Source organism: Lissotriton helveticus, chromosome 10 (assembly GCF_964261635.1).
Source record: "Lissotriton helveticus chromosome 10, aLisHel1.1, whole genome shotgun sequence".
Taxonomy (NCBI): Eukaryota; Metazoa; Chordata; class Amphibia; order Caudata; family Salamandridae; genus Lissotriton; species Lissotriton helveticus.
The window spans coordinates 29,211,816-29,230,656 of record NC_136071.1 but is presented as its reverse complement, the minus strand read 5'-3'; the positions used below and the strand labels follow the sequence as shown (position 1 = coordinate 29,230,656).

General features: G+C 54.4%; 1 protein-coding gene across 1 annotated transcript in view; it reads left to right on the top strand.

Annotated features, from left to right (window-relative positions):
• SLC35A2 (solute carrier family 35 member A2) overlaps positions 1-18,841 on the top strand; it is a 172,281-nt gene that overhangs the window by 127,663 nt on the left and 25,777 nt on the right. The window lies entirely within an intron of this gene.

Below are 18,841 nucleotides of genomic sequence, written 5' to 3'. Positions count from 1 at the left end.
GGACCTGCTTTTAAGGGTCTCTGCGTTGAGAAGCAGTGGGGCTACGTGGCTGCAAAACTGAGCGAAGCAGGTTCAGGAAGAAACCTGTCTCTGAGAAACTGCTTTGTGCGGAGAAAACGCCTGGTAATGGTTCTTCTCGAGGGTATAGAAATAAAATATCGGGAAAGGGGATGGCAGATGTGGGTTTTTGAGTTTTCCTCCAGTTGTGTTAAATGCTGGCATTGGATACTGAGGCTTATGCCCCCTCGACTGTTCTAAGAGCTGGAGCGCTACCAATGTATAGTGTTGGACCGAGGCAGAGCTTGGTGGCGACCACACTGGGACTTGGCGCCCTCCACTCACTGCATGATCTCTGCCCTTCCCAATCATGGGAGGTGGTGCTTGAGTGACCGGCTTTACAAACTCTGTTCAAGGTTTATCAAACTGATAGTTACGCTGACTGCAACCTGGCTTTCATAGCCATCCATGGGAAGTTGACCACAAGCCCCTCAAACAAACACTGGCTTTGATCACAAATGATACTGAAATTATATTTTTCAGTGGTGCTGCAGCTGGGGAGGGCATTGCAGGAGTGTACATGGCGCCACGCCCACCTCATGCAGCCCACAGAATCTGGCAGCAATGCATAGCAAGTGGGCGGCGTCTAAGGCCTCAACGCTGGTTGCTGCTGGGTGAATCTCTTGTAGCGCTGCCTGGCCAACAAGTGGTGGCTGCGTCCCTGGTTAGATGTGTCACCACGCCCCTCCGCACGTAACAGCCAATCGTACATAAGCATAGGAAGGAATCCCATCTATTGACCCTCGTGCCCTCCCCAACAAACGGGCTCGCGTGGGACTGGAGCAGGCAACAATGTTGCTGTCCTTAAAAAGTGCAAGAGTTCCTTCCCACACAGGGGAACTGGGGTTAGTATTTTTATGTTCGGCACATTTGCCCTCCCCGCACTCGCCACCCCATTGCCTCTTTCCTTGCAGGTCTGTATTGATATCTGAGACTGAATGTGCTTTCTAAGAGGCAGGTCTCCTGTAGAATGAGTGACTCTGTTGGGCTGTGCTATAATTGACCAAGTTGGCACTGGCATCTGTATTAGATGAAATTACAAGAGTATGTGGATAGGAGAGATGCGGTTCGTAACACATTTAGAGTGCCAACACTCAGCAACGACACAAACTGACCACCAGCAAGCACTACATGGAGGGAACATAAAAATAAAACTGCATAATCCCAACATACAGAGAGCAAGCCACTTACCAGACCATTGGCAAGACTAACAAAACACACCCACCCCAAAAAGACTAAAACTAAGAGAAACTGGCACCTGAAGTCCAGAAAATAATTACACCCACATCGCCTACCAAGGGTACCCAGAGAGTAGGACTGAGATGCATCCACATAATCAGACTAGAAAGAAAATATACTCTGATGTAAGAATGCATGCAGCAGACTGGGAACCATACAAAGAGCATGGGCGATAAAACTGAAAGACAAGCCCATCCAAGAAAGTGGAAAACATACTTGGACTGTGAAGCAAACCTAGAGCTACATGATGACCAGAAAAAAAGGGGACTGGTGGGAAACATACAACCATGGGGGCAAGGGCCGTAGAACGATTGAGCGAGGAAGACACACTAAGCGAACAGCGGGACGATCGTAAAATTTGAAAAAATAACTCGCACAATCCTAAAAAGATAAATGTGGACGTTTCACCCGACTATTTAAAAGCCACAAAGTGTTAGGACTGAGGAAATAATACACAGTATGCAGAGGCCAGAAAGGGACAGGGCTGAAGGGATCACATGCACAACTGGCCTAGGACAAGAAAAGGGAAGGGCATATATAACGTGGAGTCACAAAGCCAGCTATGGTGTAAATAAAAAGAGGCTTGAAGAGAGAAGATACACATAGGACATAATCCAGCCCCTCTGCCCACCATAATCCACCTCTGCTGACAACTCAAAAGGCGTAGAACTGAGGAACAACTGCACACACAGACACCCACACCACTGCCCTACAGCCCCTTCACTCCCCATCCAGATGTCACCGCTAGTGTGCACCCCTCTCCATGATAAGTCTCCGGTCAGTGCTACAGAACATCTCCATCCCCCCTGGGACCCGCCTCCCCTCACTCACTTCTAGTTAAGGCACCAATGGAGAAAATCCAGGAGCGGCTACACTGGGGTCGTTTGTTCTTTCTTTGGCAAGCAGCAGAGGTTGCGGCCACCTCCACTCTAATCAATCAACAATCAATGGGGTCTGTCTGTGGTTATTGTTGGCGGGGATGAATAATGTTCAGTGTTGGAATTGTTTCATTATGGATACTTGTGCCAACACCTTTCAGAAATAAATTTATTTCTATTTGTTAAAGAGTCAAGTGTTGCTGCTTTCACAAGGGACGGTATGTTTAGTTTTCCATCCAAGTGACCAACTATACACTGGTGAGGTCACACCTAGGGTTTCTCTTGCCGTTCATCAGCAGATGCTGTGGGTGGCTCTCAGTCACACCGCTTAATATCTTGGATGTGTATGGGAACTACAGAGCACTACAACTGGTTTACAACAAGTTGAAGGTCTTTCACCATTTCAGACCATTACTCTCGTGCCTTCAGGCCTTTCGCTATCAACTCTGACTTGGCTCTTTTTATTACTGTTTCAGATCATAGTAGGTTGAAGGCTATTCACATCAGGGCTGTGCTCTCTTCATTACTGTCTCAGATCATAGCAGCTTGAAGGCTGTTCACATCTACGCTGTTTTGTCTTCATTCATTACTGGCTCAGATCACAGCAGCTTGAAGGCTGTTCACATCTAGGCTGTGCTCTCTTCATTACTGGCTCAGATCATAGCAGCTTGAAGGTTGTTCACATCTAGGCTGTGCTTTCTTCATTACTGGCTCAGATCATAGCAGCTTGAAGGCTGTTCACATCTAGGCTGTGCTGTCTTCATTCATTACTGGCTCAGATCATAGCAGCTTGAAGGCTATTCACATATAGGCTGTGCTGTCTTTATTCATTACTGGCTCAGATTATAGCAGCTTGAAGGCTGTTCACACCTAGGCTGTGCTGTCTACCTTCCTGTCTCAGATCATAGCAGCTTGAAGGCTGTTCACATCTAGGCTGTGCTCTCTTCCTTCTTTACTGTTTCACATCATAGCAGCTTGAACGCTGTTCCCATCTAGGCTGTGCTCTCTTCTTTCATTACTGGTTCAGATCATAGCAGCTTGAAGGCTGTTCACATCTAGGCTGTGCTCTCTTCATTACTGTCTCAGATCACAGCAGTTTCAAGGCTGTTCACATCTAGGCTGTGCTGTCTTCATTCATTACCGTCTCAGATCATAGCAGCTTGAAGGATGTTCACATCTAGGCTGTGCTGTCTACATTACTGTCTCAGATCACAGCAGTTTGAAGGCTGTTCACATCAGGGCTGTGCTCTCTTCATTACTGTCTCAGATCACAGCAGCTAGAAGGCTGTTCACATCTAGGCTGTGCTGTCTTCATTCATTACTGGCTCAGATCATAGCAGCTTGAAGGCTATTCACATCTAGGCTGTGCTGTCTTTATTCATTACTGGCTCAGATTATAGCAGCTTGAAGGCTGTTCACATCTAGGCTGTGCTTTCTTCATTACTGGCTCAGATCATAGCAGCTTGAAGGCTATTCACATCTAGGCTGTGCTGTCTTTATTCATTACTGGCTCAGATTATAGCAGCTTGAAGGCTGTTCACATCTAGGCTGTGCTTTCTTCATTACTGGCTCAGATCATAGCAGCTTGAAGGCTGTTCACATCTAGGGTGTGCTGTCTACATTACTGTCTCAGATCACAGCAGTTTGAAGGCTATTCACATCAGGGCTGTGCTCTCTTCATTACTGTCTCAGATCACAGCAGCTTGAAGGCTGTTCACATCTACGCTGTTCTGTCTTCATTCATTACTGGCTCAGATTATAGCAGCTTGAAGGCTGTTCACATCTAAGCTGTGCTTTCTTCATTACTGGCTCAGATCACAGCAGCTTGAAGGCTTTTCACATCTACGCTGTTCTGTCTTCATTCATTACTGGCTCAGATTATAGCAGCTTGAAGGCTGTTCACATCTAGGCTGTGCTTTCTTCATTACTGGCTCAGATCATAGCAGCTTGAAGGCTGTTCACATCTAGGCTGTGCTGTCTACCTTCCTGTCTCAGATCATAGCAGCTTGAAGGCTGTTCACATCTAGGCTGTACTCTCCATTACTGGCTCAGATCATAGCAGCTATAAGGCTGTTCACATCTAGGCTGTGCTCTCTTCCTTCTTTACTGTTTCACATCATAGCAGCTTGAACGCTGTTCCCATCTAGGCTGTGCTGTCTTCATTCATTACTGTCTCAGATCATAGCAGCTTGAAGAATGTTCACATCTAGGCTGTGCTGTCTACATTACTGTCTCAGATCACAGCAGTTTGAAGGCTGTTCACATCTAGGCTGTGCTGTCTTCATTCATTACTGTCTCAGATCATAGCAGCTTGAAGGATGTTCACATCTAGGCTGTGCTGTATTCATTCATTACTGTCTCAGATCACAGCAGCTTGAAGGCTATTCACATCTAGGCTGTGCTGTCTTCATTCATTACTGGCTCAGATCATAGCAGCTTGAAGGCTGTTCACATCTAGGCTGTGCTCTCTTCATTCATTACTGGTTCAGATCATAGCAGCTTGAAGGCTGTTCACATCTAGGCTGTGCTCTCTTCATTCATTACTGGTTCAGATCATAGCAGCTTGAAGTCTGTTCACAACTACGCTGTGCTTTCTTCATTACTGGCTCAGATCATAGCAGCTTGGAGGCTGTTCACATCTAGGCTGTGCTCTCTTCCTTCTTTACTGTTTCACATCATAGCAGCTTGAACGCTGTTCCCATCTAGGCTGTGCTCTCTTCATTCATTACTGGTTCAGATCATAGCAGCTTGAAGGATGTTCCCATCTAGGCTGTACTCTCCATTACTGTCTCAGATCCCAGCAGCTTGAAGGCTGATCACATCTAGGCTGTGCTGTCTTCATTACCGGCTCAGATCATAGCAGCTTGAGGGCTGTTCACATCTAGGCTGTGCTGTATTCATTCATTACTGTCTCAGATCATAGCAGCTTGAAGGCTGTTCACATCTAGGCTGTGCTCTCTTCATTCATTACTGTCTCAGATCATAGCAGCTTGAAGGCTGTTCACTTCGTAGGCTCTGCTTCATTCATTTATTAATCACACTGTCTCCAATTAGTATCAGATTCTGACTCCATCTATCTACTGATTCTGCTGGGTCATGAAATGTTAAATTACTTTCATACTGTTGTGCATTGAGAAAAGTCGTTCTATGCCTGCTGGGTTTTGGAATGTTTAATTACTCTCATTCTGTAGTGCAGTGTGAGGAGCCGTTCTGTGCCTGCTAGTGCTGCTGGGCCATGAAATGTTTAATTATAGGCCTGGGGGAAGTTTGCGGAGTTCTGGTGTATGGAACTCCCCGAAGTGCCGAAAAAACTCTGCTGCGCTCCACAGAGTTCTGCAAGCGGCAGAGTGTGGTAAGTCACCCTGCTCGGGCTGATCTTTAGTACCAGGAGTATGTCCCGCGCTGTAAAAAAAAGCGCGAACTGCACCATGCACAGCACAACAGGGTGCTGCTTCTTTCTGTCTCTCGAGTACATTTTCTACTCCAGCGGCAGCTTCCTCAACGCTAGCGGCAGGCTGCTCACGCGAGTGGTAGCGACCGGATGCAACCGCCCGCTTTGAGAAATCTCGCCGGGAGGCGGTCTAGCTTAAGGTGTTCATTGGGGAGCCGCACAAGAGGAACATTTCAGCATTGCGGAGTTTTTCGGAACTGTGGGCCAAACTGAGCGTACTCCAGTGGCGAAGCGGAGTTCACCGCCCACCCCTATTTAATTACTCTCATGCTGTAGTGTAGTGAGAAAAGCAGTTCTGTGCCTGCTGGTGCAGGGTGGTAACATTTTTAATTGCTCTCATGAGTAGGAGCTGCAGGGCAGATAAAGAGGAGTTATGGTCCTGCTGGTGGAGGGTGGTGAAATATGTAATTAATGTGTGCTGTTGCAGGGTGCTGGAACATTTAATTACCTCTCATATTATAATGCTGCGCGAAGAGTAGTTTCTACGCCTGCTGCTGGTTGGAGGTGAAAGGTTTTATTACTGCTTCTTGTGGGTTTACACCCCTAGGAGGTTTTACTAGATAATTCACATACTTGTGCTTGTGTGAAGGAGGGGGGTGGACATGCTGCTTCTAAATCTAGTACAAACACTGTGTTCGAGGCATGTGGGCTGCTAACATTCATATCTAGTGCATAGATCGCCGCCTAGTGTTGGGTCCGGATGATTGCACATTGTTGTCCTGGAAGAGTCTTCGAAGTATCACGAGATAGGTGGCTCCTCCCCTGGACTACAGTGCGCATGGGCATCGGCTCCATCCCCAGATTGTTTTTTTCCGCCATTGGGTTCGGATGTGGTTCTCGACATCTCCGTGTCGGAACCGATAAACTTTGTTCTTAAGGCCAAAAGGCCTTCGTTACCAGCGTCGGTATTGTTTGCGCACGGTCTCGAGCGTCGTCCGACTCTCTGAGCCGGAAATCTACGGAGTATAGTTACTCTTCGCACTTCGAGGCCCTCTCGTCGCAGCAAGACACGACGACCTTAACATGGAGCGGAGCCCGTTTAAGTTCTGCCCCGTCTGTGGATCCAAATATCCACACATCGATGTGCATCCGGTCTGTAATAAATGCCTGTCACCGGACCACAACGAAGACGACTGCATGGCCTGCTCAAAATTCAGGTCGAAGAAGACGCTCAAGCATCGGCGCGCGGCGCGCCTCGAGGCCCAGCGAGCGACACCGGCACCCGACAACATATTCGACGACCCTGCGGAGGAAGGCGGTAGCCATCACCTCCAAATTTCGCCACCGTCGACGGAGGTCCAGTCCGATCCCGAGGAACAGGTCGAAGGACAGGACCAGGACATTGAATACGTCGAGGAGGTAGGGGACGACGAAGAAGTTTTTGGGGCCGCGGAAGATAGCTCAGAGGAAGAGCTATGCCCCGACGTCTATATTACACAGGCTCAGGTCACGGGATCGCCACTCGGCCTTACCCACGACCCTGCACCGCTATCCCCGGCCCCGCATTCTAGCCCGGCCACGGACACTCAAGCGGAGCCGCCATCCAACGTATCGAAACCGAAAACTTCGGTTTCTACAACACCCAAGATGGCCGACGTCCAGGCAGACTCGAAACCGAAACCAGCGGATTCGACAACACCTAAAATGGCCGACGTCCAGCAGAAAACGAAACTGAAACTAACGGACTCGACAACATCTAAGATGGCCGACGTCCCACAAAAAATATCAAAGCCTGCTCCTTCATCGACTCCGTCCACCTCCGGTCCACAGAAGTCGAAGAAGGTTATCGAGCCAACAGCGCCGCAGAAGGTGCACAAGGACTCCTCCTCCAAGAAGGCCGTCCGTCAAGAGTCGGCCTCTGTTGCTCCGGCACGGACGTCGAAGTCTGTTCACACGCCTTCAGACGCTCCTACGGCGCCGTCAACTAAACGCCCCGTCGAACATAAATCGACTACAGGCCACGACCCGAAGGCCGCAGCCACTACGCATCGGCACAAAGATGTCGGAAATGCAGCATCGGCATCGGCGCCAAAGCCTACAACGGAGCCGCGCCACGTTGCAGCTGAAGAATCGTCGATGCAAATTCCGTCGACACCGAGGGACTCCGACGCCACCGGACACCGAACGTCGGCTTCAACACCCTCCGCCTCCTTCACTAAACAAGTCACCGACTCCCTGAAAAGGATTCGAGACAAGACTTTGTCGGCGGCTCCCACGCCATCGGCTCCGAAAGAGGTTGACACTCCTCAAAAGTCATCAACCAAGCTTATTTACACTCTTCCACCAAAGGTGCCACCAAAGGCATTTGCACCTAAATTGGTGCCAAAGACTTCGGCTCCTTCGACGCTTCAAGCCTCGGAACAAGACTCTGAGCATTACATCAATGCCCAAACAGGGAAACTGACCCTTTACAAAAGGAAGATCACTTCCCAACCACTGGAATCCTATGTTATTCCACTGAAGAAAAAGAAGCCAGCGCAGGACATTCCTGCCCTTATTGAGCCTATTCTACCACCACCCAGAAGAAGTCCATCACCTTCCCCAAACCAATCAGGGGGAGAGGATGATGAGGAAGACGACCAATACAATTTCCCAGTGGACAATGACCCTGATGTTCAGCAGGACACACATATAACGACACTAGGGACCAAGGTAGCCAGCAGGTGGTACAAGATCCACAAGGTTTTGGGCCACGTACATCTCCAACGGAGGATTCTGCAGCCAAACCCAGCCAGGATCAACAGCATTCAGTCACTGATCCAGAGGTTCAGACCGCAACACTCCCTGCCAGCGAGAGTGTTCATGCAGTTGATAGGCATGATGGCCTCCTGCATTTTCATAGTCCGCACGCGAGGTTGCACATGCGTCCTCTCCAAGAATGCTTGGCGAATCAGTGGACACAGGCTCGGGGACAACTGACGGACCTAGTGTTGGTGACCGGTCGGGCATACAACTCTCTGCATTGGTGGAATCCACACAACCTTTGCAAGGGACGACCGTTCCAAGAGCCTGTGCCACAGATTATCCTGACAACGGACGCATCTCTCCAAGGGTGGGGAGATCATGTGCTCCACTACACGGTGCAGGGACTGTGGTCCACACAACAACAGAAGTTGCACATCAACTACCTGGAATTGATGGCAATCTTCATGGCGATGAAGTCCTTCAAGGTACATTTGTGCGACAAAGTCGTGTTGATCCGGACGGACAACATGACAGCCATGTACTACATCCAAAAACAGGGAGGTACTCACTCACCACAGCTGTCTCATCTGGCTCAGAGCATGTGGAAGTGGGCCATTCAGAGGAACATTTTCCTCATGGCGGAACACCTCCCCGGCAAGGACAATCAGATGGCGGATCTGCTCAGCAGATACAGCCATCAAATGCACGAGTGGGAGATACATCCATCAGTACTTCACCCGTACTTCCAGCAGTGGGGTCATCCAGAGATCGACCTGTTTGCCACAAGGGAAAACGCAAAATGCCAAAGCTTTGCCGCCAGGTTCCCTCACCCGGAATCGCAGGGGAATGCGATATGGATGAACTGGTCAGGCAAATTTGCGTACGCTTTTCCCCCAGCGCCTCTCATTCCGCTGGTGGCAAAAAAGCTAAAGCAACACTCGGTGACTCTCATCCTGTTTGCTCCAACATGGGCACGCCAACCATGGTACACCACGTTTCTGGAACTTTCCGTGGTACCGCATCAAAGGCTGCATCTAACACCCAGCCTCTTAACGCAGAACCATGGCGACATTCAGCATCCAGATCCGCAACAGCTCAATCTGGCGATCTGGCTCCTGAGGTCTTAGAATTTGGCTACCTCAACCTGCCTCCTGAATGCATGGCCATCATCCGGGAGGCACGGAAGCCCACGACCAGAGCTTGCTATGCTGCAAAATGGAAGCGATTTGTCATTTACTGTACAGACAACAATATCAACCCGCTAGATGCATCCATTCCTAACATCATCTGCTATATGTTACATCTTTACAAATGCAATCTAGCGTACGCTTCCATTCGGATCCATGTATCCGCCATAGCGGCTTATCTCCAGAATAGGCAGCACCTCTCTGTTTTCAGGGTGCCTGCCATTAAAGCCTTCCTAGAGGGGCTGAAACGAGTCATTCCTCCTAGAACTCCACCAGCTCCTGTGTGGAACCTCAATGTGGTCCTCACTAGGCTGATGGGCCCACCTTTCGAGCCACTGCACTCATGCGAACTTCAGTTTCTAACGTGGAAGGTGGCTTTTCTCGTTGCTATCACGTCGCTCAGACGTGTTAGTGAGCTGCAAGCGCTCACTGTCCAAGAGCCATTCATCCAAATACATTCTAACGGGGTGGTGCTCCGCACTAACCCCAAATTCCTTCCAAAGGTGGTGTCACAGTTTCATATCAACCAAACTATTGACCTGCCTGCATTTTTCCAAAACCCACAAACGGTAGCAGAAAGAATGCTTCATACATTAGAAGTTAGGAGGGTGCTAATGTACTACATTGACAGAACACAATCCTTTAGGAAGACACAACAACTTTTTGTTGCCTTCTCCGCACAACACAAAGGCAACCCCATTTCCAAAGCAGGATAACCAGATGGATTGTTAAATGCATTCAAATCTGTTATCAAAAGGCTAAACGCACTTTAACAATACCCCCAAGAGCGCACTCCACACGCAAATTGGGGGCCTCCATGGCATTCCTGGGGAACATTCCTTTAGAAGACATTTGTAGAGCAGCCACATGGTCTACACCACACACATTTACCAAGCTTTACTGCGTAGATGTGCATTCCAAACAGCAAGCAGCTGTGGGACAGGCTGTTCTCAAGACACTTTTTCAAGCTTCTGCAGCTGGCACGGGCAACCGCCCTTAATGGAGGGACTGCTGTGTATTCTATGCACTAGATATGAATTTAGCAGCCCACATGCCTCGAACTGAATATGCTACTTACCAGTATGCATCTGTTCTTGGCATGTAGGGCTGCTAACATTCATATCGCCCGCCCTCCTACCCGGTGCCCGTAGCGGCTGCAGACACTCTCTTGCATTCATCATTAGCATGGACATCCTTTACACTATTTCACTCCATCTCTGCCACAATGGCTAAAAACAATCTGGGGATGGAGCTGATGCCCATGTGCACTGTAGTCATGGGGAGGAGCCACCTATCTCGTGATACTTCGAAGACTCTTCCAGGTCAACAATGTGCAATCATCCGGACCCAACACTAGGCGGCGATCTATGCACTAGATATGAATGTTAGCAGCCCTACATGCCAAGAACAGATGCATACTGGTAAGTAGCATATTCATTTCATTCAGCTTTTGATTGAGGTAAAAATACTTACCACCACCATATAGGACTCCTAGGGTGCTCTTGGGCCCGTCTCCCCTCAAAACGAGTCTTTTGAGCGATTACAAAAATAAGGCCAAACACTGCACCCAACCACCTCTGCCCAAGGCTGTGCGCAGCAGGGGATTTGTGCCCAAAGCTGTGCGCAGCAGGGGATTTGTGCCCAAGGCCGTGCTCTGCTGGGGATTTGTGCCCAAAGCTGTGCGCAGCAGGGGATTTGTGCCCAAGGCCATGCGCAGCAGGGGATTTGTGCCCAAGGCCGTGCGCAGCTGGGGATTTGTGCCCGAGGCCGTGCGCAGCAGGGGATTTGTGCCCAAAGATGTGCGCAGCAGGGGATTTGTGCCTGAGGCCGTGCGCAGCAGGGGATTTGTGCCCGAGGTCGTGTGCAGCAGGGGATTTGTGTCCGAGGCCATGCGCAGCAGGGGATTTGTGCCAGAGGCCGTGCACAGCGGGGGATTTGTGCCCAAGGCCGTGCGCAGCAGGGGATTTGTGCCCAAGGGCGTGCGAAGCAGGGGATTTGTGTCCAAGGCCGTGCGCAGCTGGGGATTTGTGCCCAAGGCCGTGCGCAGCTGGGGATTTGTGCCCAAGGCCGTGCGCAGCAGGGGATTTGTGCCCAAGGCCGTGCGCAGCAGGGGTTTGTGCCCGAGGCCGTGTGCAGCAGGGGATTTGTCCCCAAGGCCGTGCGCAGCAGGGGATTTGTCCCCGAGGCCGTGCGCAGAAGGTGATTTATCGTCAAGGCCGTGCGCAGCAGGGGATTTGTGCCCGAGGCCGTGCGCAGCAGGGGATTTGTGCCCGAGGCCGTGCGCAGCAGGGGATTTGTGCCCGAGGCCGTGCGCAGCAGGGGATTTGTGCCCGAGGCCGTGCGCAGCAGGGGATTTGTGCCCGAGGCCGTGCGCAGCAGGGGATTTGTGCCCGAGGCCGTGCGCAGCAGGGGATTTGTGCCCGAGGCCGTGCGCAGCAGGGGATTTGTGCCCGAGGCCGTGCGCAGCAGGGGATTTGTGCCCGAGGCCGTGCGCAGCAGGGGATTTGTGCCCGAGGCCGTGCGCAGCAGAGGATTTGTGCCCGAGGCCGTGCGCAGCAGCGGATTTGTGCCCAAGGCCGTGCGCAGCAGGGGATTTGTGCCCTAGGGCGTGCGAAGCAGGGGATTTGTGCCCTAGGGCGTGCACAGCGGGGGATTTGTGCCCAAGGCCGTGCGCAGCAGGGGATTTGTGCCCAAGGGCGTGCGAAGCAGGGGATTTGTGTCCAAGGCCGTGCGCAGCTGGGGATTTGTGCCCGAGGCCGTGCGCAGCAGGGGATTTGTGCCCGAGGCCGTGCGCAGCAGGGGTTTGTGCCCGAGGCCGTGCGCAGCAGGGGATTTGTGCCCAAGGGCGTGCGCAGCTGGGGATTTGTGCCCAAGGCCGTGCGCAGCAGGGGATTTGTGCCCAAGGCCGTGCACAGCGGGGGATTTGTGCCCAAGGCCGTGCGCAGCAGGGGATTTGTGCCCAAGGGCGTGCGAAGCAGGGGATTTGTGTCCAAGGCCGTGCGCAGCTGGGGATTTGTGCCCAAGGCCGTGCGCAGCAGGGGATTTGTGCCCAAGGCCGTGCGCAGCAGGGGTTTGTGCCCGAGGCCGTGCGCAGCAGGGGTTTGTCCCCAAGGCCGTGCGCAGCAGGGGATTTGTCCCCGAGGCGGTGCGCAGAAGGTGATTTATCCTCAAGGCCGTGCGCAGCTGGGGATTTGTACCCGAGGCCGTGCGCAGCAGGGGATTTGTGCCCGAGGCCGTGCGCAGCAGGGGATTTGTGCCCGAGGCCGTGCACAGCAGGGGATTTGTGCCCGAGGCCGTGCGCAGCAGGGGATTTGTGCCCGAGGCCGTGCGCAGCAGGGGATTTGTGCCCGAGGCCGTGCGCAGCAGGGGATTTGTGTCCAAGGCCGTGCGCAGCAGAGGATTTGTGCCCGAGGCCGTGCGCAGCAGCGGATTTGTGCCCGAGGCCGTGCGCAGCAGAGGATTTGTGCCCGAGGCCGTGCGCAGCAGCGGATTTATGCCCGAGGCCATGCGCAGCAGGGGATTTGTCCCCGAGGCCGTGCGCAGCAGGGGATTTGTCCCCGAGGCCGTGCGCAGAAGGTGATTTATCCTCGAGGCCGTGCGCAGCTGGGGATTTGTGCCCGAGGCCGTGCGCAGCAGGGGATTTGTGCCCGAGGCCGTGCGCAGCAGGGGATTTGTGCCCGAGGCCGTGCGCAGCAGGGGATTTGTGCCCGAGGCCGTGCGCAGCAGGGGATTTGTGCCCGAGGCCGTGCGCAGCAGGGGATTTGTGCCCGAGGCCGTGCGCAGCAGGGGATTTGTGCCCGTGGCCGTGCGCAGCAGGGGATTTGTGCCCGAGGCCGTGCGCAGCAGGGGATTTGTGCCCGAGGCCGTGCGCAGCAGAGGATTTGTGCCCGAGGCCGTGCGCAGCAGAGGATTTGTGCCCGAGGCCGTGCGCAGCAGCAGATTTGTGCCCGAGGCCGTGCGCAGCAGCGGATTTGTGCCCGAGGCCGTGCGCAGCAGCGGATTTGTGCCCGAGGCCGTGCGCAGCAGCGGATTTATGCCCGAGGCCGTGCGCAGCAGGGGATTTGTCCCCGAGGCCGTGCGCAGCAGGGGATTTGTGCCCGAGGCCGTGCGCAGCTGGGGATTTGTGCCCGAGGCCGTGCGCAGCAGAGGATTTGTGCCCGAGGCCGTGCGCAGCAGCGGATTTATGCCCGAGGCCGTGCGCAGCAGGGGATTTGTCCCCGAGGCCGTGCGCAGCAGGGGATTTGTGCCCAAGGCCGTGCGCAGCAGAGGATTTGTGCCCGAGGCCGTGCGCAGCAGAGGATTTGTGCCCGAGGCCGTGCGCAGCAGGGGATTTGTGCCCGAGGCCGTGCGCAGCAGGGGATTTGTGCCCGAGGCGGTGCGCAGCAGGGGATTTGTGCCCAAGGCCGTGCGCAGCAGAGGATTTGTGCCCGAGGCCGTGCGCAGCAGAGGATTTGTGCCCGAGGCCGTGCGCAGCAGCGGATTTGTGCCCGAGGCCGTGCGCAGCAGCGGATTTGTGCCCGAGGCCGTGCGCAGCAGCGGATTTGTGCCCGAGGCCGTGCGCAGCAGCGGATTTATGCCCGAGGCCGTGCGCAGCAGGGGATTTGTCCCCGAGGCCGTGCGCAGCAGGGGATTTGTGCCCGAGGCCGTGCGCAGCTGGGGATTTGTGCCCGAGGCCGTGCGCAGCAGAGGATTTGTGCCCGAGGCCGTGCGCAGCAGCGGATTTGTGCCCGAGGCCGTGCGCAGCAGGGGATTTGTCCCCGAGGCCGTGCGCAGCAGGGGATTTGTGCCCAAGGCCGTGCGCAGCAGAGGATTTGTGCCCGAGGCCGTGCGCAGCAGAGGATTTGTGCCCGAGGCCGTGCGCAGCAGAGGATTTGTCCCCGAGGCCGTGCGCAGCAGGGGATTTGTCCCCGAGGCCGTGCGCAGCTGGGGATTTGTGCCCGAGGCCGTGCGCAGCAGGGGATTTGTGCCCAAGGGCGTGCGCAGCAGGGGATTTGTCCCCGAGGCCGTGCGCAGCTGGGGATTTGTGCCCGAGGTTGTGCGCAGCTGGGGATTTGTGCCTGAGGCCGTGCGCAGCAGCGGATTTGTGCCCGAGGCCGTGCGCAGCAGGGGATTTGTCCCCGAGGCCGTGCGCAGCAGGGGATTTGTCCCCGAGGCCGTGCGCAGCAGGGGATTTGTCCCCGAGGCCGTGCGCAGCAGGGGATTTGTGCCCGAGGCCGTGCGCAGCAGGGGATTTGTGCCCGAGGCCGTGCGCAGCAGAGGATTTGTGCCCGAGGCCGTGCGCAGCAGCGGATTTATGCCCGAGGCCGTGCGCAGCAGGGGATTTGTCCCCGAGGCCGTGCGCAGCAGGGGATTTGTCCCCGAGGCCGTGCGCAGCAGGGGATTTGTGCCCGAGGCCGTGCGCAGCAGGGGATTTGTCCCCGAGGCCGTGCGCAGCTGGGGATTTGTCCCCGAGGCCGTGCGCAGCTGGGGATTTGTGCCCGAGGCCGTGCGCAGCAGGGGATTTGTGCCCGAGGCCGTGCGCAGCTGGGGATTTGTGCCCAAGGCCGTGCGCAGGAGGGGATTTGTGCCCAAGGCCGTGCGCAGCAGGGGATTTGTGCCCAAGGTTGTACCCAGCAGGGGATTTGTGCCCAAGGCCGTGCGCAGCAGGGGATTTGTCCCCGAGGCCGTGCGCAGCAGGGGATTTGTGCCCGAGGCCGTGCGCAGCAGAGGATTTGTGCCCGAGGCCGTGCGCAGCAGGGGATTTGTGCCCGAGGCCGTGCGCAGCTGGGGATTTGTGCCCGAGGCCGTGCGCAGCAGGGGATTTGTGCCCGAGGCCGTGCGCAGCAGAGGATTTGTGCCCGAGGCCGTGCGCAGCAGGGGATTTGTGCCCGAGGCCGTGCGCAGCTGGGGATTTGTGCCCGAGGCCGTGCGCAGCAGGGGATTTGTGCCCGAGGCCGTGCGCAGCAGAGGATTTGTGCCCGAGGCCGTGCGCAGCAGGGGATTTGTGCCCGAGGCCGTGCGCAGCTGGGGATTTGTGCCCGAGGCCGTGCGCAGCAGGGGATTTGTGCCCGAGGCCGTGCGCAGCAGGGGATTTGTGCCCGAGGCCGTGCGCAGCAGGGGATTTGTGCCCAAGGGCGTGCGAAGCAGGGGATTTGTGCCCGAGGCCGTGCGCAGCAGGAGATTTGTGCCCGAGGCCGTGCGCAGCTGGGGATTTGTGCCCGAGGCCGTGCGCAGCAGGGGATTTGTGCCCGAGGCCGTGCGCAGCAGGGGATTTGTGCCCGAGGCCGTGCGCAGCAGAGGATTTGTGCCCGAGGCCGTGCGCAGCAGGGGATTTGTGCCCGAGGCCGTGCGCAGCTGGGGATTTGTGCCCGAGGCCGTGCGCAGCAGGGGATTTGTGCCCGAGGCCGTGCGCAGCAGGGGATTTGTGCCCGAGGCCGTGCGCAGCAGAGGATTTGTGCCCGAGGCCGTGCGCAGCAGGGGATTTGTGCCCGAGGCCGTGCGCAGCTGGGGATTTGTGCCCGAGGCCGTGCGCAGCAGGGGATTTGTGCCCGAGGCCGTGCGCAGCAGGGGATTTGTGCCCGAGGCCGTGCGCAGCTGGGGATTTGTGCCCGAGGCCGTGCGCAGCAGGGGATTTGTGCCCGAGGCCGTGCGCAGCAGGGGATTTGTGCCCAAGGGCGTGCGAAGCAGGGGATTTGTGCCCGAGGCCGTGCGCAGCAGGAGATTTGTGCCCGAGGCCGTGCGCAGCTGGGGATTTGTGCCCGAGGCCGTGCGCAGCAGAGGATTTGTGCCCGAGGCCGTGCGCAGCAGGGGATTTGTGCCCGAGGCCGTGCGCAGCAGGGGATTTGTGCCCGAGGCCGTGCGCAGCAGGGGATTTGTGCCCGAGGCCGTGCGCAGCAGAGGATTTGTGCCCGAGGCCGTGCGCAGCAGGGGATTTGTGCCCGAGGCCGTGCGCAGCTGGGGATTTGTGCCCGAGGCCGTGCGCAGCAGGGGATTTGTGCCCGAGGCCGTGCGCAGCAGGGGATTTGTGCCCGAGGCCGTGCGCAGCAGAGGATTTGTGCCCGAGGCCGTGCGCAGCAGGGGATTTGTGCCCGAGGCCGTGCGCAGCTGGGGATTTGTGCCCGAGGCCGTGCGCAGCAGGGGATTTGTGCCCGAGGCCGTGCGCAGCAGGGGATTTGTGCCCGAGGCCGTGCGCAGCTGGGGATTTGTGCCCGAGGCCGTGCGCAGCAGGGGATTTGTGCCCGAGGCCGTGCGCAGCAGGGGATTTGTGCCCAAGGGCGTGCGAAGCAGGGGATTTGTGCCCGAGGCCGTGCGCAGCAGGAGATTTGTGCCCGAGGCCGTGCGCAGCTGGGGATTTGTGCCCGAGGCCGTGCGCAGCAGAGGATTTGTGCCCGAGGCCGTGCGCAGCAGGGGATTTGTGCCCGAGGCCGTGCGCAGCAGGGGATTTGTGCCCGAGGCCGTGCGCAGCAGGGGATTTGTGCCCGAGGCCGTGCGCAGCAGGGGATTTGTGCCCGAGGCCGTGCGCAGCAGGGGATTTGTGCCCAAGGCCGTGCGCAGCAGGGGATTTGTGTCCAAGGCCGTGCGCAGCAGGGGATTTGTGCCCAAGGCCGTGCGCAGCAGGGGATTTGTGCCCAATGTTGACATTAACAGGGTTGAAAATGAAGTACATCATAAAGAACCACAGTTACAAACTGAGATGTGGCTCTGCCTCAAATGTGTAAAACCATGATATTTGCCTGTATGGTTATGCATAACCCTTGCTGCCTGTCGTGCTCAATCCTTAAATCTGCCAATGGACAAACAGAGGAAAGAGCTATCAAGACAACATGGCGGGTGGCGTGAGGTATGGTGTCTCCTGCGTGCATTTGTAATCCTAACTGGCACATTTCTGTGGTTTTGCTTGCTTGAGTCAGAACCACAGTTTTAAACTGTGTTTTTTTCTGGTGAATATACATATATGGAGAGCATACACAATAGGTAGCTGTGTTATATGGCAATCCTGGGGTTTATGTGACCTGTACAAACCATGTTACGTATCTTTTTGCTCACCATGCCTTTCCTTTTACTGTAAAGCGCTCTGCAACCTTCGGGTCTTGTTAGCGCTATAGAAAACTTCTAAATAAATAATAATAATAAATAAGGCTGAAGTGAGTGTTTTATACATGTCACCTGAACTAGAGCTGGCAACACAGGGCCATATTACACGTTACTTGTTATTTACTTTTTATATTGCGTGATTTGTTAACTGATTTTAGTACTCTTAAGAAAGATTTATAGCACTTGAACATCATCCGTTTAGTATTCATTGTTTGCCTGAGACTGCAGATATGTCCCTCGGGGTTTCGAGAAATACATTCAGGGTCTAGAAAAGGGTTCTTAATCACGACGAAGAAGGGGCGTACACCAAATGATTAGCACTTAGTGTGAATCCATTCGAGTAGGGTGTGAGGTGCAAAAAGGTTGAGGGGATAAGCCCTATAACCCCCCAAGGACAATGAAAGCATACGCCACCTCTGTATGTAATGTAAAACAGATCACCTATGCACACTCTTGTGTATACATAAATTATGTCAAAGTGGACATGAAAGCAAAGGACACAAAGCCTGTTGATAAAATTGCAAAATAACAGATCTTGTTCTTGGAGTAGGTTGATCCAAAAGTAGTGTCTTTCATTTTCTACAGAGACCAGCCGACACGTGTTTCGTCACTAAGGGGACAGAATCCCGCGACTCCTCAGGGCTCAAAATGCAACGAATTTCGTAGTGTGAGTCGCTCTGTCGGTGATAATTCCGACCCGACAGGGCCCAGGACTTGTAGGAGGGTGATGTAAGTCGTTCCGGATTTCTATAGCTCCCAAGCTCCAAAAGATGTTGGGAGAAAGGTGTCGAATACGTGTCCTGGAAAAACTTCAGCACAAATTGTGGCAATTCCGGGATGTGTCTCGTAAAATCATAAATTGTTCGATTGCATGGCGCCGTTGTGTAGGACGTGGGTAATGAGCACCTTTTTCGATTCAAAAGGTCTTGAGAATCAGACGGGTGCGTCTGGAACTGGTCACTCGTACCGTGATCTGGCAGGGTTTCATGTCCACTTCGACATAATTTATGTATTCACAAGAGTGTGCATAGGTGATCTGTTTTATTTTGAGAAATGCATGTTTCTGCTGGGAAAAACACGCTAATACTTAAAGGGCCAGAGGTACAACCAAGAAACCTGCGCATCGCAATTTGCGAAACTTTTCGAGTCGCAATTTGCGAGGCGCAGTTTCCGATGTACAACAGTGTATTCCACACTCTTTGCGATTTCTTATGGGGTCGCAAATTGCAAGACTCATTAATATTAATGAGCCACTCTCAATTTGCGAGCCT